Genomic DNA, 25,671 nt, shown 5'->3' with positions numbered 1-25,671 from the left:
ATACAACAATTGACCTGCAGACGGAGTCGTCTTTGTGGTGGTGGATGTAACGGGAGACGCCATGATCGCGACCTGCACTTTGCAGCATTTGTACATGGATTTGTTATTTCGGTAGCCCGACCAGCAAGACAAATCAATGTTTTAATGTCAGTTGCACAGTACGCGTTCCCCCGCCTATTTCAAGTCAAGGAATAACAACAACATAAAAAATAGAATTTGTCAGGCTTTTTCCCTATGTGATGTGTACTTTTGTGTGTCGTAGACAAACCGATTATATAGTTGACTATCACACTTGTTTTATTACCGTTCCCGGATTTTATCGTGACATTTGTCTGGAACATCTCGCCCCTTGTCAACCAATGCCATTCTCTTTAGACCAATTCTTATGTCTAAAAGCTCCTGAGGGATCCTCCTTCGCCGTCTCCTCCTCGTGTGTGGCTTCCTGTCACCATGGAAATGCACTGGACGTGTCCTTTGTGGAAACTACATACACACTAGGCCTATATACATTGTAAGTGTTCTTCCAAATACATTTGTTATACATTTGTTTAACTCTTCTAGACACACTATGTGTAACAACAAGATAGACCTCTCCCCTGACGTCAAATCCCGGAAAATTCACGTTTAGTTATTTAAGGAAACTTATGTTTGATATCTTGAAGCCTATTCAGCTGCCGTGTTAAGACTTGATTACCGCGAGAATAAGTATCTGTGAAGAATGAGTATACAGCAACATGTCAACCAGTTCTAGTGATCTTTTCTCTACACGTGAATCTGAGATCAAGCATTCCGAGACTCCACTCAAGGTTATTACCAAAGTCAAATAACAACAGTTTACAATCCAATAATGACAAAACAAATATCCTCATTTCTGTTGTCATTTTAGTACGTATTGATTACGTAAATCGATTTCAGACGGTAAAGAGGCTTTTTCAGATCCAAAGCAATTTGCAAAACAACAGGTAAACTTAGCGAATCGAATGAAAGTTTATCTTTCCATGCAATTCAGTCCCATGCAGCGTGCATGTATCGGTAGCTGACTTTGATCACTAATATGTATCCTGATCCGTTATCTTATAAACATGTTGACAGACATTCCGATCACACACGTCACGTTCATAATGAACTTAATCCATCGTCATACATTGCATTACATAATTCTTCGTTATATTAACTATATAAATAATATCTTTTCTGTACAACTCTTGCAAAGGAAATATATTTAATAAATATTTTTCGAAGGAAACTCTCGCCCAGTCAAATATTCGCCTTACACCAGTAAATTCCGTATTCACCCAGTGTATATTTCGCCCTTCACACTTTATTGTAATGTTTATTGTTTGGTTTACTAAAGTTCGTGCTAATGAAATGTTCGCCCTCATTGCAGCATATATTTCCTGGTATACATTATTTCATATACATGTACATTATACAGTATTCCATATGAAAATGTTAATCAAATGTTGCGATGCGTTTTAATAATTCTTGTCATTTGGAATTTGAATATTTGAAAAATATTTTACCAACAAATGTGAAAGAGAGCCCATTGTTTTGGACTGCAAGGTTGAAGTTAAGATGGATCTGAAAGATATGTAACAAAATATGTAACTCTAAGACGGAAAATGTTATTTTGGCTTCTCAGTATTCTATTTCTAAGGGAGGATATAATCACAGTTAAAAAATATACAGCTCGGAGTGGAACTCCTCTTTCCGGTTATGGCTGAAGCAGTGGTATCCTTAGTTTTAATGAAACACTTTCTATCCAATTTTTCAAAATTGTACGTTTCATTCTCAAGAGAATTTTTCAAAGTTAAAGCCGACACCACAGCTGTCCGTGCCACAGAATGATTTTTAGCAAGTTCCCACTAATCTAATCGTGAAATTTAATAGCACAACAGAATAAGGGACACTTAGTTTCCTGTCAGAAAACAGTTGTGAAAATAGATTGAGGTATAGACATGGCTATGTGTTAAAATCCGGAGAAAGAATAGATGAGACAGACTTGAAACAGTCGGACAACAAACCTTGTTAGGTTTGCACACATGACGTGTGACGCACTGTATCAGTCAGTTTTGATCGATCACAGCGCCCCCTAGTACCGAGTCACTGTTGCACTTCCGTTCCCAGACCATCACTTACATGTGTTAAGGATTTCGCCGTCTATTGAGTTTTCCAATTGTGATTTTTTCCTCAGACGGATCAGAAGCTTTAGTGTGACTGTTGACTCCAGTGGGAAATATAAATCTCGTCGCCAAGAAAGGTTGTTTACCGAGAAAGTCCACTTATACTGCAGACATGTTCACACGTTTTGCCTCCACTGAGTACATGATTTTTCTGCGATCGCTTTGACGCACTCTAATGGTAGCTTAATAAATGACACCCTAGCAAATCCAAACCTATATTTGGATCGCGAAAAGGCAAGTGTAAACTTATTTCTTCACGTCGGTCACTGCTTATATAAGTGTTATATTCTAAAGTAAATGTACAGTACTGCCAAACTATACCATACAAGATAAACATATGTTTTTCAGCTACGATGCTAACGTAAATGTTAATGTAGTTGCTCAGGGTTAAATGTATATTCATTGCGCCAGTGGAAAGCACGATGACTTTGATATAGTATCTGCAAAACTCAACACTATTGATGTTGCTGTATTTAAATGATTACATAACATCGACTTGACAGGGTTTTTCTCTGCAAACCGCGCCATCGTGGCTACCTAACAGTCAAAAACGATCGAAGTCAAGTTAATGTTTGTCTTTACACAAAAAGCTACAATCACATTCAATTCAAACGCAAAACTCACTAGGGAAAACGTTTTGATCAACAACTTCTGGCCACTTTCACAGCGGGTGAAAAAGGCAAAACATAGTAATACCTGTAACTATTCGAATAATATAGCATGATATATATACTTACATAAATAAAATGTAAATGAAATATTTCACTATGCGATAACACTTCTTCTCACAAAAAAATCACTTTTAAAGAAACGGCACTTCTTGTCTTTAAATGATATTATTGCTATGCTAATGAACTACAATGCACGTTTGTTGCGAAAGACAATCATGTGTACTTTTAGAAGTAAAACGACAGCTATAATACGAATAGCAAATGTTTCAGAAATCGCTCCCCAAGGAAAGCTCTCCATTAAAAATATTTGTTTGTTTGTCATAAAGATAATTGTGCTTCAAAATTGTCCAATCAGCATGTCACTTACGTTTCTCCTAATTAACTTAAGACTCATTGTTGTCCAATTAGGAAACCGCTTCTATTTGCTTTAGAGCATTGTGTAACAACAACTCCCCACAGTTAATCAATTTCAGATACCAGAGATATTTTAGAATATGCAAAGTGTATTTAACTCTGTTTTATGAACTTCATCGTTACTGGAACGATCAATAGTATTTTATACACCATCAAAAGTGCTCTTGGTTTCATATTTGGACCATTAACCATACAGGTTCCATTAAAAAAACATCCGAAAAAGAGAGGAATCCTGAAGGATTTGTGATGTCCAATGAGAGCACTGTTCTTTCCTTTATTTCAATAAGCTGACATAGAGAATACGAGGTAGGAGCGGGAACGCCAAGGATTGTATGTATAGCATCCAGGTCTACAGTGCTGCTGTTTCCTTCCAACCCATAGTATGAACAGTGTAAGAGTCTGAACGGACTAAGAGGATTGGTTTGTAGAACTATTAATTTTGTTTGTATTTTGGAGTCGAGATATTCTCTCAAAAAGCCGACAAATGACAGCGCCACAATGAAACAGGAAAACCTGACGACTGAAACAGATGTATATACATCTCTATCGCCGTTTTTTGTATGTACATCGGAATTATTGCTAAAAGCCCCGATACCAATACAACCGTTTGAGTGCCGTTTCCGTGTTTTGGTTAAAAGATTGTCTCGTATTGTTCACACAATTTGTTAAATTCATTATTGAAAAAGAAAAAAAACTAAACATGGTATTTTAGACAGTGACAGATAACGGTGTTGGGAAGTTAAAAATCACATATTCTAACCGTCAAGGATGAAAGCCGTGTTGTATCGGCTGTACCATTACACATCTGATAAAGTATTCCGCGTGTTCACAGAAGGGCTGGGAACCACGGAAAGCATGCCAATGTCCTATCATATTCTTCACATTAAACACAGCCTAACCGAAACAGTGAGGTGATGTCGATCCCATTACAGAATCGGAAACTTAGAAAATACTGATGAAACTACAATAAAACTACTGCCAGCTTGAAGTATATTTCATATTTGCTTAATGTATTGTTTTCTCTTAGGCTGCAACACACTTGACAATCAGAGTGTGTTTCCACGATTTCACAATTCAACCAGATCCTGTTATGAAATGCATAAATTCCAAAACGTCAAAACACATAAGCAATACGAAAAAGGTTGAATATACAGAGAAGACACCAAAAAACAGAAACAAAAGTGACCATGAAGTCTGAAGAGAAACCGGAAACAAATACCAGGTGCAATGGAAGTATATCGCATGTATATGTAAAACCTACTGCATTGTGAAGTCGCCATCGATCCGAGATGTCCAGGAAATAGCATGCTTCTCCGAAAATTCACACAGAAAGCAAATCCGTAGCACTGACGTAGGCCATGTGTTATAGTAGATGGGAGGAAATAAAAACATGATAATCAGACTTCAGCACACAGACTTACATATTTGGTCTTGATATATATGTGAAAAATCTTTCAGACATTAACATAAAGAAAAATATTGTTCTGTAAGATTTACTCCTAATGTCCAGAACATCAATAATGCGGCGTCAAATCACTTCAAAAACGCCAAGGTCATATCGAGGTCATGCCCGATCTACCATGTCGTGCTCAGAACGCACTCCTGGGGGACATGCTGACACGATTGCTCGGAACGAGACAAGGAAGTTCACATAACCCAATGTATTTTTTTCCAACGAAAGGACTTTTCTGATTATCTTTGAAATCACTTTAGAGCAGCGTTTGGTGGTCCTGCGATTAATTCCCTCTGGTGTACTTATATAGTACAAATGTAAAGTACGAAACTAAATCTTATTTAGTTCAAGTGATCTAGACCTTCAGTTGCAGTATTTAAAATTGGTGTGTAACCTTTTCTGCATACCGATGGGTACTAGTAACATGTTCGACACTTCTCTGGAGGTATTGTCTTGATCTCAGCAGACAAAATAACGAATAAATTTGCGTTAAAATGAAGGAAGTCGGAGACATTTGATTTATAAAATCATGTAAGAATACAGGCGCCTGAGTACAACCTTATCGTGCTGTCTTAATATTTAATTACCTTGCAGGGAATACAGTATAATTCCTTACACGATTTTAGTTTTAGCTGAAACCATTTTGGATTTTAACTACACCCTGCTTCGCCAACTAACTGTCGTGATATAGCTTGGTATGCGTCCCTCGGTCTGGTGGTTGTATCAGAGGAGAACAGTGGTTAACTGCACGCCAGTGGTGGTTGTCATGGTAATGGTTTGCTAGTGACTGTGATAAATCGGCAACTCATTTTTGGTCATTTGTAAGCGTTTCCAGTCACTCTGGGTCAATGGTTAGCGTGTCCACTCACTCTGGGTCAATGGTTAGCGTGTCCACTCACTCTGGGTCAATGTTAGTGTGTCCACTTACTCAGGGTCAGTGATTAGCGTGTCCACTCACTCTGGGTCAATGGTTAGCGTGTCCACTCACTCTGGGTCAATGGTTAGCGTGTCCACTCACTCTGGGTCAATGGTTAGTGTGTCCACTCACTCTGGGTCAATGTTAGTGTGTCCACTTACTCTGGGTCAATGTTGGTGTGTCCACTTACTCTGGGTCAGTGATTAGCGTGTCCGCTCACTCTGGGTCAGTGATTAACGTGTTCGTTCACTCTGTGTCGTTGGTTAGCGTGTCCACTCACTCTGTGTCGTTGGTTAGCGTGTCAACTCACTCGGGTTCATTAGTTAGCGTATCCACTCACTCGGGGTCAGTGATTAGCGTGTCCACTCACTTTGGGTCAGTTGTTAGCGTGTCCACTCACTTTGGGTCAGTTGTTAGCGTGTCCACTCACTCTGTGTCGTTGGTTAGCCTGTCCATTCACTCTGGTTCAGTGGTTAGCGTGTCCGCTAGCTCTTGGTCAGTCACTGGCTTTTCCACTTACTTAAAATCAGTAGCTGTATTTGTCAGCTTGATCGGGTTTGTATACATTAACTGGTTTGAAGACGTATCCTTATAATACATGATGATAAACTACCAACAGCGAAGATTTGTATATGACCTGATATATCTGTCCTGAATGGGTTGATGAAGTATATTTAATATGTGATATTTGATATGAATATATTGAGAGTATCTTTATACATTCATATAAGAGCGGAGTAATTTCCGAGATTTGTCAAGCGACCAGACGCAGCAGTGTGATGATGATTTAAGGTCTGCCATATTTGTGCGTCCCGATAGGCGTGTGATTGACCATTTACGAATTAATCTCATACATAAGAGACGCGGATAAGTGACATCTTGGTGTCCTCTCGTGTATTTGTCACGGGTGTAAATCAGCTTTGTAATAGCAACAGTTTCCGAGTTGGGCGACATCTGGATATCAAGCTACAACATTATATGTGTTTTAATGAGCCGATATGCAATCGATCCGTGTTGGCGGAGTTTGGCAACTCTGAATGGGCGGACAGAGTGACTCGGGAGTCAACGTTTGGATTTGTTATGATACGGCAGGGCAGGATTGGGTTTTTGGCTTCCGCTGGAGAATGTCAATTTAATTTGTTCTTCCAGCAATAATTGGACGAAACAATTTGTACCTCATAGAGGTGTATTTCGGATAATGACTGCAGCACATGATGTGTGTTATGTACTTGTTAACTATGAAGACGTATTCACTGTTGAACAGCGATCGTCCATTGGGAACAGGATTCCACCGAAACAATCAATGCGGAAGTGATTTTATTACCAGAGCTTGTTCAGAATCCATCTCTAATTTTCAAATAAAACATTGTTTATGTATTAGACAGTGTTCTTCATCTTCAGCTGTAAACCTTCCTCCGTCAATATTGACGATTACGGAGTTTTTGGAGTTTTGGTCTTGTGCTGTAGTGCGTTGTTATGTACAGTGACTTTGTTTAATTTATTTTTTATTATTTGCTATAGGATAAAACAGGTTACACATAAATACATGTACACGCATATATTCTATCAACAGTGAATACTGGTGTTAACCATGGTTATATCATATATAGCTTGTACTACAATTATTGACGTTATACTCGTTTTTTCGTTGACACACAAAACATAATCAATATGTCATTCTGGTTAATCATCGTAAAGGATCTAACATCGGTATCACATGAAAACAAATCAGAATTTCCTACAGCTGTTTAAAAACGTGCCTTGAGCAGATGATGTGACTCGAAGGTAAAATGATATTGGGAAATATTAACTGTTGGGTAGGAATACTGGGTTAAATTATTGAACCATTTGTTACATCACGGGGACATTGTTTCACCGGATGTAACATGACTGATGTCATCGTGTTTTGATTTTGCGCTGCAACGCTCACTAAACTTTGATTTCATTATGATTTTCTCATGTCAGGAAGGTTTTCGATAGTTAAAAACTAAAAACGAAATATATATCGAAAAAAAGACCCTCGCGAAATATAAGTGCTTTACAGTATTTCGTACCATAGGCAGGGAGTAATTGTTTTGGATATTACCGGTTAATGAGGATACTTTTTTTTGGATATTACCGGTTAATGAGGATACTTTTTGTTGGATATTACCGGTTAATGAGGATACTTTGTTTTGGATATTACCGGTTAATGAGGATACTTTTTTGGGGATATTACCGGTTAATGAGGATACTTTGTTTTGGATATTACCGGTTAATGAGGATACTTTGTTTTGGATATTACCGGTTAATGAGAATACTTTGTCGCAGTATTTACCTGATGATAATCCAGCTTAAAGGAATGTTATCCACACAATAATACCATCCACTTAAACCGTTACCAGCGGTATCCTCGATCTTCTTTGAAAATTTCAAATAGTTGACCTATTCTGCAACAAGTAGGAGATGATGAGAATGAACACGGATTGGATCAAGTGATCAGGTCCCGATTTTAGGTCGTCAATCTAAGTTTAGATTTCTCCTTAACTTATGTAATTCTTCCAGATCGACTGATTGAAGGTAATCCACAAGGCTATTTAAGAACTGCATGTATATTTACGATATATATTTCCTCAGGAACGTAAAAGCTATTCTTAATGCAAATTGTCTATATTGGAACGGTTAGAGGTGAAAGGACAGATAGAACAATATACAGTTCAACCGTTATTGTGTGTCCAGGTCATATGTGTTTACCCGTTGAAGATATTGTGATGGAACTGAGGCATCATAACACAGAAGGTCACAGATACCTAACACCTTCAGTGTTGATCTCGACACCGGGCGACATTGGTCTTGGACTCATATGTACTGATCTGGATAAAAGGTCAAACCCATCCATTCTTTTTGTACCAAGCTTGTTCTTATGGTTACTTTGCTCGGTACCAGACTCACTCTGGTCTTGTTCTTTGAGGCGCAGATCTCGATACCAAGTTTCGATTGATATCGTTGTATGTGTTTTCCTTACGCGTTGCGCTGTTAGACGCTCTAATGCATCGGCGTGTGTTGATGAATCAAAATACATGTTTATGATGATGCATCAGTGGTGAAAGTCCAGTACATTCTTATTTTAGTAATTCCAACTTTCACAAAGACGCCATGTTTAGCGTTAAAGCAACATATATTGATGAATATAATTTTAATATTGATAAAAATGGTAAAAGGTACCATACCTTCGGTGGTCTTACAACGCTGGCAGTTACTCGGCTGTGCATTTAACAGATATTCTTTGTAATTTTACTGTTTGCATGTTTATGCAAGTACTGTATTGCAAGTGTTGTGAAAATGTTTCTGGTGTTACTAAAACGTTCCCTATTTTCGGTGTAGTGGGTAGAACGCTGGACGTAAACCAATACAAAAACATGTATTGTGATAAAATCGATGAAAATCAAAGTCTGCTGGGAAATACAGACATATAAGGTTGAGATCACTTACGAACACGGCAGACGGAAGCCATTTCAACATCTCATCACCCTAGAGACACACGCACTGATTACAATCCGTACCGGATGTGACGTAGAGCTGTCTCGCAGATTGTACTTTGTTTTATAGTCTTCTCTCTTCGTTTGTATGAAATCTCCGTCTATAAACACTATCAATCGGAACAACTTGCCTTGTCAGCCGTTCTGAAATATTGGTATCTCAAGGAAAAGTATATATAACTGGTGATGACACTTTCTTTGTGTATGATAAACTATTAGCAAATAAACAAATAGATGGATTTTGACTGCATCCATGAAAACAGATCCGATTCAGCTAATATTTTTGAGGACATGGACATGGACAGAGATATTTCACGGCTCGGTATGTACATACATCAAGCTGTTTTTCAATAGTTTTGTTCGCATTTTAATTATTTTGATATTTGATCCTCAGCTCTATTTGGTAGTAGGAACCATTCTCTAAGCCATTGAGTACGAATTTGTATATTTGAAATGACGTACGCATGTTTTTTACGATCACATTTTGTTGAGGAACAAGCATCACGACGACTACACGAGCACTTCCTCTGTAAATCGTCTTTAAAATATCATTACAGAAAAGTGCCAAAACACCACTTATGCACTCGGACGTTGTAATACAAAATGTATCTAAATCACGTTGTCGTGTCATTTACTGCGACCGTTATACAATGAAATGGTCTGAGCAGTAATTTGGGATTTTAAGTTTTTCCAATCGCAATACGGACATGTTTAGCAATAATTGCGGCATTGTAGCAGTAATTTTATTGCACACTCTGTAATTTTCGCATACAACGGGGATCAATAATTGAATTGACTTTTTGCCCATGGTCCTCCTTATCACTCAACTTATCGATCACATCGGTCTGTGTAATTAACAAAAGTAGGTTTAACATGTATACAAAATAAGAAGCAAAAACATAAGAACACGCGTCTTCGATATGCAGTTACCAAACATTCCTGTACGTAATACTACCTTAGTTCTTGATTAGTTCTAAATACTAACCATGTTATTTTTCATTAGTTTGGAGAACGTCTCTTTTCAATCCGGAAGATTGAATCTCATTTAACTTCCGTTTATCGCGTGTTCGTTGAAGACTTCCACCATGGTCTGTGTATGTGAGAGATTCCTGTGTTCCGAATGAAAGGTTCCCTTGATACGCTCTCCGACATTTGCGTCGATAAAGCCGCTGGACCTTACGGTCAGCTGAAGCCGGATGACGTTTCCTGTCAACATAATGGGTACACAATGACCACTCCAACCTACCGCCTCCTCTGCTGTCGCGATAAGTGGATAACAATAGCTATCGGGATTCTGTATCGCACAGCGAGACCCCCAGCTTATTTCCATGATATGTATATACCAATCTAAACTGTATTGATACGGTGGCGATCTGGACGTGTTGGATGGCGGGCCTTGATTGGGTGATAAGCGTCTTTACTTTCTGTTTGTATTTGTCAGACTAGATCGGGACAGTCGATATACTGTGTAAACACCATCAGCCACAATTGTTTTATCAGCGTGCCATAACTTTTATGAGAAATGATAGAGTTGGACAATTCAGTCTGTTCCGACGTGAGCAAGCTGATCAGACCTGTAGATTTTGAGGATGTGGATTGACTGTTATTGAAGCTTTTTTAGCTTGACGCGTGATGAACTCGAATTCTCAAAATTTCAGCCTTTTTGTAATGTTTCTTACAAATTTTTCTCGTCTTGTCTACCTATGACGTTATTGTTATAAACGTCACTTAAATTTAAAATGCCAAAGGACAATGCCGTTGTATGTTACCCTGGCTGGCAAATTGTAAATACAGATACAGAAAGAGCACTAGTCAAATAGTCAAATTATTTTCCCGTAAGGGAAATATTTTTGTCTTGGATGTCCTATAAAATGTTTCATTAGCGAGTGTTCTTTTGTAACTATATTAATATAATCATGCAAACAAACTTCTAAACTATTTGATTATGTCGACTTTTCCGTCGCCATTATTTTTTGAAAGCACAAGTCCTTCGTCTCGGAAAATGGACCTGGTCAAACCAGAAACTTGCATAAGTTCTAAAATATTATACTTAGAAAAACGAACTTCTGTTTCACCGTCGTCTACAGTGACCTTCTCAATCAGTAACTAACAAAATGACAGGTCAAGGTCGAATATTGGCGCTGCCTACCTATCACCTGATTTGATTGGTCCAAGTGGCATTATGGCATGGATGTGGGCGGAGAGATTGGCATGTGATCTCAGCGTAATGTTTTCATTAGTTTAATTTGTAATGACAGGGATATACCTGAAACTTAAGTTCAGGTTAAAAAGAGGGATATAGCATTGATTCGTTTATTTAGGTCAATAACGTCCATTGCCGTGTTACTATTATGTCGGTTTAATTCCCTTAGGTATAATAATTTAGCATGATTTGTGTACAGTCTAACATGGCGTATGCGCAGTATAGTCTAGCATTCACTGTCTGTTGTTTAGCCTAGCACGAGAAGTAAGGTATAACCCGACGTGTGTGCTGTTAAGTTTAGATCAACGTTTGGTTTGGTTTGATTTTATTTTGTTTCGCGTTCTATTAACAGCTAAGGACCTTTAAGGCCATTTAAGGACGTGCCTCCGTGTGTGTTGTGTTGTGTGTGTGTGTGTGTGTGTGTGTGTGTGTTTTGGCGGTAGGACATGTATATGTTATTGCCTCCTTGTGATAGCGCGGATCTAATGCCGACATTAGAGTGCTTTCTCAATGAAATACCATGCCGAAAGCACCAGCACAGCATTCCGCCCGATCACATTATATTGACTGATCAGCCAGTTATTGTATATACCCTTAATGCTGAAGCTAAAAGCACGGAATAACAACTACCAGTTTAAGGACTTTGGTTTGTCCCGGCTTGTGAACAGAACCCATTGTCTTCTTGAATTCCCCACATGGACGAATGAACATTAAAGCCAAAAATGAGGTATTGCCAAGCAAGTATGTGCATGTACCTGTTGAGTTTCTCACTTAAACCATGTCATATTCCGGAAATACCCTGTGCCTATCTGCAAATCGGGCGTCTTTTTCACACCATTTTTTTTAACCAAGACAAACAAGTAGAACATGTTAACATCAAACAGCCTGTTACACGTTTGGCAAGTTTCCTGTTTGTTTAGTGAGGTTTTGGCACTAGCCTGAAAACACCTTAATCTAATGCTGGAGAGGTAAACGAGACATCAGTTAATACAAAATGTCTGCTGTCCATGTTGTCCGAGGAGCGTGTGTGTATAGGTTTTGTATATTGCCCTACAATGGTAGGGGATATCCAAACGTCCCCCTCCCCAACCACCTCCCCTCCAATAAAACATTGATACGTAGCTCTCATCAATGGCGTGTATTTTATCGATCGCAAGAATCCAGTTATAAGACAGATGACTGCTGAGGCTATCGCCTTAGCTGAACTAACAATTAAGGATATTATGGGATTACAGGTACTGTAGCAATATGTCCGTAACAAACGTAAAACTCGCGCATGTATCACAGGTGCTCCATCACATGGTCTTAAGCATGGCGTGTTTTGTTCGGTACAAACATCGACTTAAATAGTTTGCGCATGTAATACCACATTTGTTTCAGCTCGTGCCCTAGGAACATGTAGTAAAAGCGTTACCACAGGTTTTTTTCATAATCACAAATATTCACGTGATCGTTTTCAGTGCGCTGCACACGCTTTTAGATAGAACGTACTCTTTAACCCCAAACGGTACACGTCAACAGTTAGCTCACGTGTTGATTGCAAGTCAAACGTATACAGACCACACATGTGTAGAAGTCATATTGACTAGCTAAGTATATTGGCTAGCTATATCGAATACAGGTATGACTCACAGGACGTCTGACTATCAGTGTGTTACCTGGCTCTACGTCTAACTATCAGTGTGTTACCTGGCACTACGTCTGACTATCAGTGTGTTACCTGGCACTACGTCTGACTGTCAGTGTGTTACCTGGCACTACGTCTGACTGTCAGTGTGTTACCTGGCACTTCGTCTGACTGTCAGTGTGTTACCTGGCACTACGTCTGACTGTCAGTGTGTTACCTGTCACTTCGTCTGACTGTCAGTGTGTTCCCTGGCACTTCGTCTGACTGTCAGTGAGTTACCTGGCACTACGTCTGACTGTCGGTGTGTTACCTGGCACTACGTCTGAATATCAGTGTGTTACCTGGCACTACGTCTGACTATCGGTGTGTTACCGGGCACTACGTCTGACTGTCAGTGTGTTCCCTGGCACTTCGTCTGACTGTCAGTATGTTACCTGGCACTACGTCTGACTATCGGTGTGTTACCGGGCACTACGTCTGACTGTCAGTGTGTTCCCTGGCACTTCGTCTGACTGTCAGTGAGTTACCTGGCACTACGTCTGACTGTCAGTGTATTACCTGGCACTACGTCTGACTATCAGTGTGTTACCTGGCACTACGTCTGACTGTCAGTGTGTTACCTGGCACTACGTCTGACTATCAGTGTGTTACCTGGCACTACGTCTAACTATCAGTGTGTTACCTGGCACTACGTCTGACTATCAGTGTGTTACAGTTGTGGGACCGCACAACGCACCAAAAATGGCGTGCGCACACCGTGCATACATCGTTCACACACCGTCCGCACATCGTCCACACATGGTGCGCACAACTGTGCGATTTAGCAATCGTTCGCCCCGTTGTGCGCTTCTCTCCGCACAACTGTGCGATTTGGTATCGTTTGTAGATCAAAATTACGGAATGACAAAAATACGGAAGGCTTGTATGCGATAATGTACACTGTGTATATATCTGTAATTTCTCATCCCAATAATCAAGATTATACAATTTCACAATGCGTATTACACAGTATTACAGTGACCGTTAGGCTGTCAAGAAAGGGTTTGGCTCCAAGGTAACAGAACAGGTAAATAACAATTTTATGAGTGTCCGGAGTTTTACCTGACCAGTGCCTGACACACAGAGCTGATATGCGATACCGTTTGACCGTAATAAAAAGGATTTGTTATTTGCATTCGTTTACCTATATATAGCTCCCCTTCACCTGGATTTTCACACCCCCGGCCTTACCCGACGAGTTACGTAAATGCCCCAGGCGGGGAGAAAACTACGGTCCAGGTACATGTACACAATGGTTATGTTTACCTGTATACGGGGTTGTGTTGTAATTTTACATGTGTCGATTAAGTTTGTTTAAAAACACAGAAAACACAATTCCTAAATATAAGAATTTATAGACAGAAAGATAAGTTTATAGATGTTGCTAGAATATAGAAACATACGTAAACATCAAGTTTATATGTTTAACAAGAAACCGTATAAATTGTTAAGGCATTCCTCAATTTACACCAACCACGATTGTTATCGCACAACGTCCGTCCATCGTGCGCACATATGTGCGCAAGCAATGATCGTTCAGCTTTTTATCGTTCGCCCATCGTGCACACACCGTTCACACACCGTGCACACATCGTGCGCACACCGCACATCGTGTAACGTTGTGCGATCCCACAACTGTACCTGGCACGACGTCTGACTATCAGTGTGTTACCTGGCACTACGTCTGACTATCAGTGTGCTACCTGGCACTATATCTGACTATCGGTGTGTTACTTGGCACCCCCTCTGCATGTCAACTCACTCACTGTGTTCATCACCTATATATATATATATCGGTAATTTCTTCCTGGTAGAAAAAAGGGAAAAACAGAGTTTTCAAAATATGTCACACTATTCCCTATGGCAAAGGCCGAGTGATATACAATACAGTTTGTCTTGAAGTGACAACAGAATCACTATTTCACGAGTTTCAAGTTTCAAGTTTTTTATTCAACCAATGCTAACTAAACTATATACAATGTAATGGACACTCTGGTTGTGTTTGCCCTCCATTCGCCATGTGTAAGTTGTTTTTGTTTTGATGCGCCTTAAGTGTATCTGTTTGACGGTATATATATAGTTTAATGGTTAAAAGTTACTTAATGCACATGTCGGATCGCTTAAGCATCATGCATTAGGACGTTCCGTTTACAGAGTTTTCAAAAGAGTTAGATATTAGTTGTCTGCTTACATTGCAGACGCTGTATTTATTCCACGTTAACATGTGGTCCCTATAACATTGGTGTAAATGAATCTGTCATTCGGATAGCAGTAACATTGTATATCGCTGAATCTGTTATCCGCATAAGGAGGCACGGTAGTCCAGTGTTAGGACGCCGGGCTCGTGACCGAAGGGTTGCGGGTTCGCGCCACGGCACGGCAATGTGTTGTATCCTTGAGCAAGATTTACTCCGCTTGTTCCAGTCTACTCAGCTGTAAATGAGTACGTGGTTGGACAGTGCTAGAATTGTTGAATGCTAGCTGTTAGCGCCGAAAAGGCAGCTCCGGCTGTATGCTCCCCAGGGAGTTGAGAAGTTACTGGCTAGTTGCAAAGGCCCTATAACCACAGATACTAATTTGTGAACCGCTTTGAGACGACCTACGAACTAGGTTGGTATAAAGCGGTATATAAGAACCTCCAATTATTATAATTATTATTATAACATTTGTATCGGCGAATCTGTTATCTGCATACCATTTACATCGGCGAATCTGTTATCCGCATAACATTTGGATTGGTGAATCTGTTTCCGCATACCATTAATCATAATATATCGGCGAATCTGTTATCCGCATAACATTTGTATTGGTGAATCTATGACCTGTGTCACATTATTCTGTTTCTCTCTTTGTGTGGTCCGTTTATCATTATGTAACATACCATTGCCTTTGATGACTATGTGGTCCGTATATCATTATGTAACATACCATTGCCTTCGATGACTATGTGGTCTGTGCATAACAGTTTGTGATCCGTAAAATTGTTTTTTGTTAAACAGTGGCCCGGGAAACATTGTTCTCAGTAACCTGTGGTCTATGTAAAGTTAGTATATATTCGATAGATACATGTTCATTGTTCTCATTGTAAAGAAAAATACCATACATATTTGGAGTTATTATAACAGTGTAGGTTTCTTATCCCGTTAGTATAGCGATAATTCGCTAAGATGACAGTACTACTGTGACTTGACTAACCCAATACGGTGCTATTTTACGACTAGCGTGTGATGTTGATTACCCAAGGATAAAGGTTTTTTTTCAGACGTGCACTATCATTACTGATTGTATACTATTTACAAATGTAACATGTTAAACAAAGCCTGTGTTCTAGATTGGATAAATGTATCCACCTTCTCATAATTCTTATTCAAGCATGATAGAAATGTTCAAGGCTGAGATACATACGACAGGTATACATGCTGTAGTTCCTTTACGACTCCCGGTCATAGTTACAGCGAATAGCCAGAGGAGTCTAACATCACCTTCAACACTGATAAATAACTACTACGCCAGTGACATGTTCGACTGTTATCAGATTATAATTACAGAATTAAAACCACGTACTAGTAGACTGTCATTACTCGCCTCAATGCGCCCAGACAATTCAGACGTTAGTACAATGCTCGTTGTTACAAAGGCACTTCGAATTCGCTGCCTAACAGAGATTTGTCAACTCACAAAACCATATAAATAGATAAATGTCTAAATATAAGATGTACTAGAAAGAATTTATACATTTCCGTTTTTATTAATAGTTTGCTTTGTAGAAATGATATTCCAGTAAACCTTTTGATAAAGAAATCACTCCCATGAATTTTTGGTCAAAAGATAAACACGTACATGAAAATAATTAAAAGCTAAAATAAGGTGACAATACTTAATGATTTCGTTCGAATACAAGCCGTATCGATATCAGACCACCTAATCACTTTGAAATATTAATCTGGCACTTTTGCAGCAATAATTAGTTCTGTTGTCAAATGAAGACACAGTACTAATTAAAACAGACAAATTAAAGTTGGGTTTTTTGTATCGGTTGACAAACATTCAAAGGGTAGCGATGTCTTTTCGTGCTGATATTTAAAGATACAAATGAACATTGATTGTCGGTAATTACTTCGTCGTGCATTTTTCAATTATTTATAGACGCGATCCTTTAATTTAGCCTAGCGTTATATACAGTAACAGGTAAGCGATGTTGTGGTGCTACAGACGGACAACGTGTCCTGTGAGGTAGACCTCCCTGTGTTCTCAGAGACGAAATACGTTATCACGAGTGTTCTACTTCTTCCAGAATACAAATGAACTGCTGGATAGGAACCAGGTGCGCATGGTGTTCACACGACTTGTACAGTTATTCAGCACATTTGCAAGTGTCTTATTGTCCTAGATTACTTGGGTTTACAGTTATGATAAATTAAGGCTGAGTGTTTCACATTTCTCCAAGGCCAAATGTTTCACATTTTTTTAAGGCCTAGAGATTCACATTTCACCAAGGTCGAGTGTCCATATTTCTTCAAGTCGGAGTGTTTAACATTTCTCAATGCCTAGTTTTCACATTTTTCCAAGGTGTAGTGTTTGAGATTTCTCCAAGGCTGAGTGTTTCGTATTTCTGAAAATCAAACTGATTTACACATTCTCCAATGCAATGTGTTTCACATTTCTGCAAGCCTGTGTGTTTCATGTTTCACAATAAGTTATACCTCACTCGCCCCAATATCTAACATCTCAAATGACCGGCTATTTTACCAGTCGTGCCGATTTAATGGCGAAACTATGTGGCAATTATGCACGTATTTCTAAATCAAAAAGGATATTTAAGCAATGCTCTTGTAATGTAAGTCAGTAATATAGAACTCTATTTCTCTTCATTAAATTGGTGGTTCGGTACAAATGCATAAAACGACTTAGATGTCATCATATCAGGACAGTGATTTCAATGAGGCCGGTACGACTATCTATCTGTACAGCTAGGTGGATTGGACCAATTTAATCCTGATATACTACACGGCTGATATCATTACTGGACTGACTAATACAATGTAACCTTCCAATCATGAGGATATGAATCAGATGTATGGAAGTGAACACAGGTACAGGGATCGTACCGAAGAAGGATGTACCCTCTTAATGACCTGTGCTTCTATTAAATACACCTGAGCGAGCACGGTACGTATACTATCTATTCATAAACTGTCGAGTCAAAGTTCACCTTAAATGTTCTGTAATAGACATTCTGATTTAATTGTTCTATACGTTTAGTTACACTGTGTACGTGGATGACAAACTTTTGTGACAAAGATCGGTAAAAAAAAACAATCCGTGGTGTATAATTGAAAATGTTGATGATGCTGAATGTATCCAGGGACGGGGGGATAGATTGTACCACATATTAATAACTGTAAGTGATATCGGCTGTGGTGGCGGTATTGGTACATTGTAATAGCTGGAATATGATACACGAGTCAGCGGGAAGTTGATGCAGACAAGTTTGACTGATGTAGATCAATAGTGAAAAGCTGTTACTTGTCAAAAATAAATATCGCGTGCCGTGTTCGTATGAACAGGATTTAACTCCGGCGCCACCTTTCGTTCGTTTCCGCCACATTCCGGAAATGGTCGGAAATGAACGAGGATCCTATGTATCGATATGCTCTCTGCAGTAGTGAAGTCGGGTGACACAACATGTAAAAAATGAACTTTGTAAACGAAAACACGTGATGCATGGTAGTTGATTAAATATAATTTACCATAAATAACTTAAAAGAATCTCGTTTTGACATGCAACATACTAAAGTTGTTTCAAATAGTTCAGTAACTCTTGTGTTATCTGTCGGAATACGGTGCATTTCTACTAATGAGTGATGGTGGTCGGGTGGTGCAGTGGATAGCGCACTTGCATTTCACCAAGGCGGCCGGGGTTCGATTAGGGTTTTCTGCGGGTACTCCGGTTTCCTCCCCACAACAAGACCCCCCGCGCGCTAACATCCGAGCCAACAAGAGTGATTAATATAAGTTGAAATAACTTGTTTCATAATTGTTGTAAAATAAATAAAGTGTATATATAATGAGTGAAACGCAAACAAGTAATTCAAAAACTATGACTTTTTTTTTTTTAAATTTAAGTTCATCATGTTTGCTGTTTATCACTATTTGAGATATTACGGGCACCTGTCTTCGTCCAATGTGTATGTGTTATAACACACCTGTTCTAGTAGTCATACTGTGGTATATATTATGTGAGGTACATGTATGAGTGAAGTGCAGGTTTCCGTTGTTCGCTTTGTACATATACGTTATATCACAGGTGCTGGACACACTGATTTGTGTATATACTAGTAAATTCTATGTCTAAGTAGTGGGTTATATCAGGACATCGTTAGAGGGGTCGGTGCTGTTAGGATGGGATGGTAGTACATGTACTTACTGATATCATCACTTTTATCTGTAGTATTTTAAGTTCCTGCTGTTCATTTTGCACCTCATACACCCATTATTGAAAAACATATTTAATCTTGAAGGCACGGAAATGTTTGTAAAATAAGTAAACTTACTTTTTATCTGTAAATGGCAATTCTGAAGCACGTTTTTCACTTTTCTTGTGAACAATCAATTCGCAATGACGTTTGGATATAAGAAGAAATAGAAATTTCCATATTCAATACCGCTGAGCATAAATCGGCAAATCACTTAGCAGATCAATTCAGATAAGAACTTGACATGCATGAAATGAATTCTTAATTTAGAATACAACATGACTGATTTAGCCTTAGTGTTGGGTATTGCAGTATAGCCAATCGATGTTTGGAATAAAACCAGTATCAGAGAGTTGGGAGGGGAGGCTGTGCTTATCATTAACACTGTGGCTGAAAGTAGAACCAGACGCCAGCCTAAAGCGACCCAGCCTCACTGGCACTCACACAACGATCCCCATCCCATGTCTGCGGCATAGGAATTCAAATGTTAGCGATAAAAATAGCCATCACTGTCAAATCTATTGAGACGTTTCAGATAGAAACCTGAGGTTTGATTTGACGTAAAATTGTCTAAATTGATATTTAGTATTTCTAACCGGCTTTGGTCGTCCATCCTAGATGATGTATCGACATCCTGGCACCCTCCATCTTACTTACGCTATTTGCATGCAATACAACACTAGACGTAGAAAACATTTCTGAAGTTTTTGAAAAGGATTTTTTTTTAAAAGTGTTCTTTTGTTAAAAAGTAGTCCCTAAGGAGAGGGTTATGCGCTTATAACCTAAAACGTGATATGTTTATGGCACTAAGCTTAAAAAGCAGCCCACTTAATATGTGCATAGCTTGCAATGTGCGTTTATAAATGACAGTTTGCTCATGCATACATTTTACTCGTTTTAGATTCTATATTTATCTCTATCTCTCAATCTCTACATGTAAATACATTACTATAGCACTAATAGTCTTTAAACAATTGAAGCTGTCCCTTTGCTGTGATCAGTGATGGGTCTGATTGTTAATGGTAAATGTTTCACAATCTCTGATATTGTTGGTCGAAGTCCATCGTCGGTTACTTGTGTGATCTTTGTAAAAGGTCAATGATTGCTACATGTACCATATCACACTGCTTTCTTCCTAGGCAGTGGTTACTGTATAAAGTTTATGTTTCCAATTTTACGTGTTCAGTCAATGTGACTGGAAGGACCCACAGTGGCCGAGTAGTGAAGGCGGGGTCGCGGTGGCCGAGTAGTGAAGGCGTCTGACCGTCTACGATCACTAGTCCTCCACCACTGGGTCACAGTGACCAAGTGGTGAAGGCGTCTGACCGTCTACGATCACTAGTCCTCCACCACTGGGTCACAGTGACCAAGTGGTGAAGGCGTCTGACCGTCTACGATCACTAGTCCTCCACCACTGGGTCACAGTGACCGGGTGGTTAAGATGTCTGACCGTCTACGATCACTAGCCTTCCACCACTGGGTCACAGTGACCGAGTAGTGAAGGCGTCTGCCCGTCTACGATCACTAGCCCTCCCCCACTGGGTCGTGGTGGCCGAGTGGTTAAGACGTCTGGCCGTCTACGATCACTAGCCCTCCACCCCTGGGTCCCAGTGGCCGAATAGTGAAGGCGTCTGACCGTCTACGATCACTAGACCTCCACCACTGGGTCGCGGTGACCGACTGGTTAAGACGTCTGACCGTCTACGGTCACTAGCCCTCCACCACTGGGTCATAGTGACCGAGTAGTGAAGGCGTCTGCCCGTCTACGATCACTAGCCCTCCCCCCCTGGGTCACAGTGACCGAGTGGTTAAGATGTCTGACCGTCTACGATCACTAGCCCGCCACCACTGGGTCACAGTGACCGAGGGGTTAAGATGTCTGACCGTCTACGATCACTAGCCATCCACCACTGGGTCACAGTGACCGAGAGGTTAAGACGTCTGACCGTCTACGACCACTAGCCCTCCACCACTGGGTCACGGTGACCGAGTGGTTAAGATGTCTGACCGTCTACGATCACTAGCCATCCACCACTGGGTCACAGTGACCGAGTGGTTGAGGCGTCTGACCGTCTACGATCACTAGTCCTCCACCACTGGGTCACAGTGACCAAGTGGTGAAGGCGTCTGACCGTCTACGATCACTAGTCCTCCACCACTGGGTCACAGTGACCAAGTGGTGAAGGCGTCTGACCGTCTACGATCACTAGACCTCCACCACTGGGTCACAGTGACCAAGTGGTGAAGGCGTCTGACCGTCTACGATCACTAGCTCTCCACCACTGGGTCGCGGTGGCCGAGCGGTTAAGACGTCTGACCGTCTACGATCTCTAGCCCTCCTCCACTGGGTCACAGTGACCGAGTAGTAAAGGCGTCTGACCGTCTACGATCACTAGTCCTCCACCACTGGGTCACAGTGACCGAGAGGTTAAGACGTCTGACCGTCTACGACCACTAGCCCTCCACCACTGGGTCACGGGGACCGAGTGGTTAAGACGTCTGACCGTCTATGATCACTAGCCCTCCACCACTGGGTCCCAGTGGCCGAGTAGTGAAGGCGTCTGACCGGCTACGATCCCTAGCCCTCCACCACTGGGTCGTGGTGGCCAAGTGGTTAAGACGTCTGACCGTCTACGGTCACTAGCCCTCCACCACTGGGTCGTGGGGGCCGAGTGGTTAAGACGTCTGACCGTCTGCGATCACTAGCCATCCACCACTGGGTCACAGTGACCGAGAGGTTAAGACGTCTGACCGTCTACGATAACTAGCCCTCCACCACTGGGTCACGGTGACCGAGCGGTTAAGACGTCTGACCGTCTACGACCACTAGCCCTCCACCACTGGGTCACGGTGACCGAGGGGTTAAGACGTCTGACCGTCTACGACCACTAGCCCTCCACCACTGGGTCACATTGACAGAGTGGTTAAGACGTCTGACAGTCTACGATCGCTAGCCCTCCACCACTGGGTCACAGGGACCGAGAAGTGAAGGCGTCTGACCGTCTACGATCACTAGACCTCCACCACTGGGTCACAGTGACCGAGTGATAAAGACGTCTGACCGTCTACGCTCACTAGCCCTCCACCACTGGGTCATACTGACCGAGTAGTGAAGGCGTCTGACAGTCTACGATCACTAGCCCTCCTCCACTGGGTCACAGTGACCGAGTAGTGAAGGCGTCTGACCGTCTGCGAGCACTAGCCCTCCACCACTGGGTCGCAGTGACCGAGTGGTTAAGATGTCTGGCCGTCTACGATCACTAGCCCTCCACCACTGGGTCGTGGTGGCCGAGTGGTTAAGACGTCTGACCGTCTACGATCACTAGCCCTCCACCACTGGGTAACGGTGACCGAGTGGTTAAGACGTCTGACCGTCTGCGATCACTAGCCCTCCACCACTGGGTCGCGGGGGCCGAGTGGTTAAGACGTCTGACCGTCTACGATCCCTAGCCCTCCACCACTGGGTCACGGTGACCGAGTGGTTAAGACGTCTGTCCGTCTACGATCACTAGCCCTCCACCACTGGGTCGCGGGTTCGAGGCCTAGGCTTGTACGTGACGTTGGACAGTCGCCAGATACTGTTCGCAGGTCAGTGGTGTTTCGGGTACTCTGGATTTCCTCAACCACTAAAACCTTGCCCATTCTTTTATGACCATAGCTGTTAATATGACGTAAAACACAGAGAAACAAAACAAAACAACGCAGAGAAAAGATTACTATAAAACTAATTACACATTTTTTAAAAGATACATTTGGTAAATGTTATTACATAGAATGTGTTAGGTCATGATGTACGTGTTTATTTAATATATTTTTGTTGTATAAATCTCAGAAAACAGGTGTTTTTCAGTCGGCTATTCCTCCCTCCAAATGTTCGGTATAAAACAGATGCATACAGACTCATGCTGTACACCAGCAGACCTCACACTGCTGCCAAAAACCAGGCAGTGAAATCATAATCACTGCTAATGTTACTTGAAATTGTTTCAATAAAGGTGAACATCGGTTTGTATGGATCCTGTTCGGAGCCAAAATATATTCATCACTTCATTGTTTTTGTTTCGTAGGCCGCACATTTTAGCGATAGATAGATGCTTTCTGACAAACTATTTTTGGTAAAGAACAAGTTATTGAAAGAAAAGCCTCTCAGTGAATGAATTCAGCAGCACACGTGTTGAAATGTGTGTTCGCGTACAGCAGTACACGTGTTGAAATGTGTGTTCGCGTACAGCAGTACACGTGTTACAATTTGCGTCCGCGTACAGCAGCACTAGTTGTGAAAAGTGTGCATGCGTACAACAAAACACGTGTTGAAATATGCGTATTCGTACAGCAATACACCTGTTAAAATTTCCGTACGTGAACATCAGTACACGTATTGAAATGTGTGCACGCGTACAGTAGTGCACATGTTGAAATGTGTACACGCGTACAGCAGTACACGTGTTTATGTGCATGTACATAGAGTAATGCACATGTTTAAGTATATGTGTACGCGTACAGATGCATTGAGTCACGGGTAAATTATGAATTATCACGTGACTACAGGTGTTAGTAGTTCTGCCCCTTGAAGAATATCTCTGTAAAGTACACGAGGAAAAAAATAAGCTATGTTTTCAAGGTTAACATGTGGGACTGCTGCGTCAGCCAAATTAGTTCGGTGCGTGGAATGGTTCGGCATCAGGCAAAGTAAAAATCATTTTTGAGTTACCATGTACTGATTAGTGTATTTAATGTACATATGTAGTACTGCCTTTCTGCAAAATACAAATGCATAGATGTTAACACTCACCGCGTTGTCTTCTCAGAGACATTTCTTATCACAGGCATGTGAAGGCAATACGTTTATGTCAAGGTAAAAGTATCATACATGTATTCTACACATGTAGGTCAGCGAACAGTATATTCCAATCTTAACCGCGAACAGTATATTCCAATCTTAACCGCGAACAGTATATTCCAATCTTAACCGCGAACATGTACTTTCCACCGTTACATCCACAACAAACCCAAGGAGACAACCAAGAACAGGGCAACCCAACTAACAATTCAATCCAAAGCAAACCCAACCACCAGCTAATCACATTCAACAATAATACAACCAAAAACAGCTCACCCTACACACGAATAACCGACCCGATAATACATTTCTTGTATGTTAGATATGTTAGATATTTAATCTCTTTACTAACTGGATCCAATTTAGATCCGCGGTGATTGAGGTGATGGTAATGAACGTTTGATATCTACATATTTGGATCAAAACAATACTTCGAAATCGGCCATTTAATCTTGAAATCGTAATATATGTCGACGAAGTATTAATTAAGCAAAGGGCAAGCTGTGTTTTAAGTGATTTGATCCGTTGTTTTAATGTAGGTAGACATTATGTACGCAATATCAACGTCCCTATACCTACCATAGTTAAATTTGTGGCATAGACATTCTGACTAAAGGCGCAACTTTGTATGAATTTTACCTTTATGCGTGTTCACTGACAAAACAGGTGTGCTATTCCTCCAAATACATATTAGCCAAACTGATATACTTTTTATTACAGTGTGACGTCATAGTATAAACACCTATATGACGTCATGCTTTCTCATAAAATTCGTAGCTAGCTGTAACTTTTGATTTAAAATCTGGTTTCCTAGGCAACTGTATCTACAGGCAGAAGCTTTTGTACTGAGAAGATGACAACGTAGGGATAGAATGTACCACATATTGAAAACTTCTGTTACAACGCGGGGAAACCAGTGGTAGACGACCTGTAAATAGAAACACGTGCCAATGTGAATCAAGGTTATTTCTTCGGCATTTGTATGTCAAGTGTCACTGTCGTGTTTTAATTGTCTTTGTATCCTAAGACGTTAGGAGTCATCACTTGAACTTCCACGTTTTCTTTTGATAAAAGCTGTCTAAGAAATGTAATTAATTGGTTATGGTTGTAAAACCGTAACGATAAGAAACCGACCTGTATTAGTATGTCCTGTACCTTTTTATTGATTACAATTATTGGTTCCTGTCGGCATTCCACTTTATAATAAAATATCTTTATGCCGATAGTTTAAATCCACTCAAGGTCGTCCACATCGGTTTTTTTATAAGTGTTGCCTAAAGACGAAGTTTTGTAAGACAATCCAGTGGCTGATCCAGTGACCTATCGGGGGG

At 40.7% G+C, this 25,671-nt stretch overlaps 1 protein-coding gene across 7 annotated transcripts in view; it reads left to right on the top strand.

The window, feature by feature from the left end:
• The window catches only part of LOC110448085 (thrombospondin-2-like), a 95,946-nt gene that overhangs the window by 28,247 nt on the left and 42,028 nt on the right, over positions 1-25,671 (top strand). Inside the window, exon 1 of one of the 7 annotated variants that reach the window (XM_021494136.1) lies at positions 18,070-18,193. The exons of the other annotated variants lie outside the window; for them this stretch is intronic. The gene's annotated coding sequence lies outside the window, so the exon portion shown is untranslated. Of the gene's footprint in view, positions 1-18,069; positions 18,194-25,671 lie in introns of those variants that run through there. 7 annotated transcript variants of the gene reach the window in all.

Source organism: Mizuhopecten yessoensis, unplaced genomic scaffold, assembly GCF_002113885.1.
Source record: "Mizuhopecten yessoensis strain PY_sf001 unplaced genomic scaffold, ASM211388v2 scaffold3819, whole genome shotgun sequence".
Lineage (NCBI taxonomy): Eukaryota > Metazoa > Mollusca > Bivalvia > Pectinida > Pectinidae > Mizuhopecten > Mizuhopecten yessoensis.
Note: the sequence above shows the minus strand (reverse complement) of the source record. Positions and strands in the feature narration are given on the sequence as shown.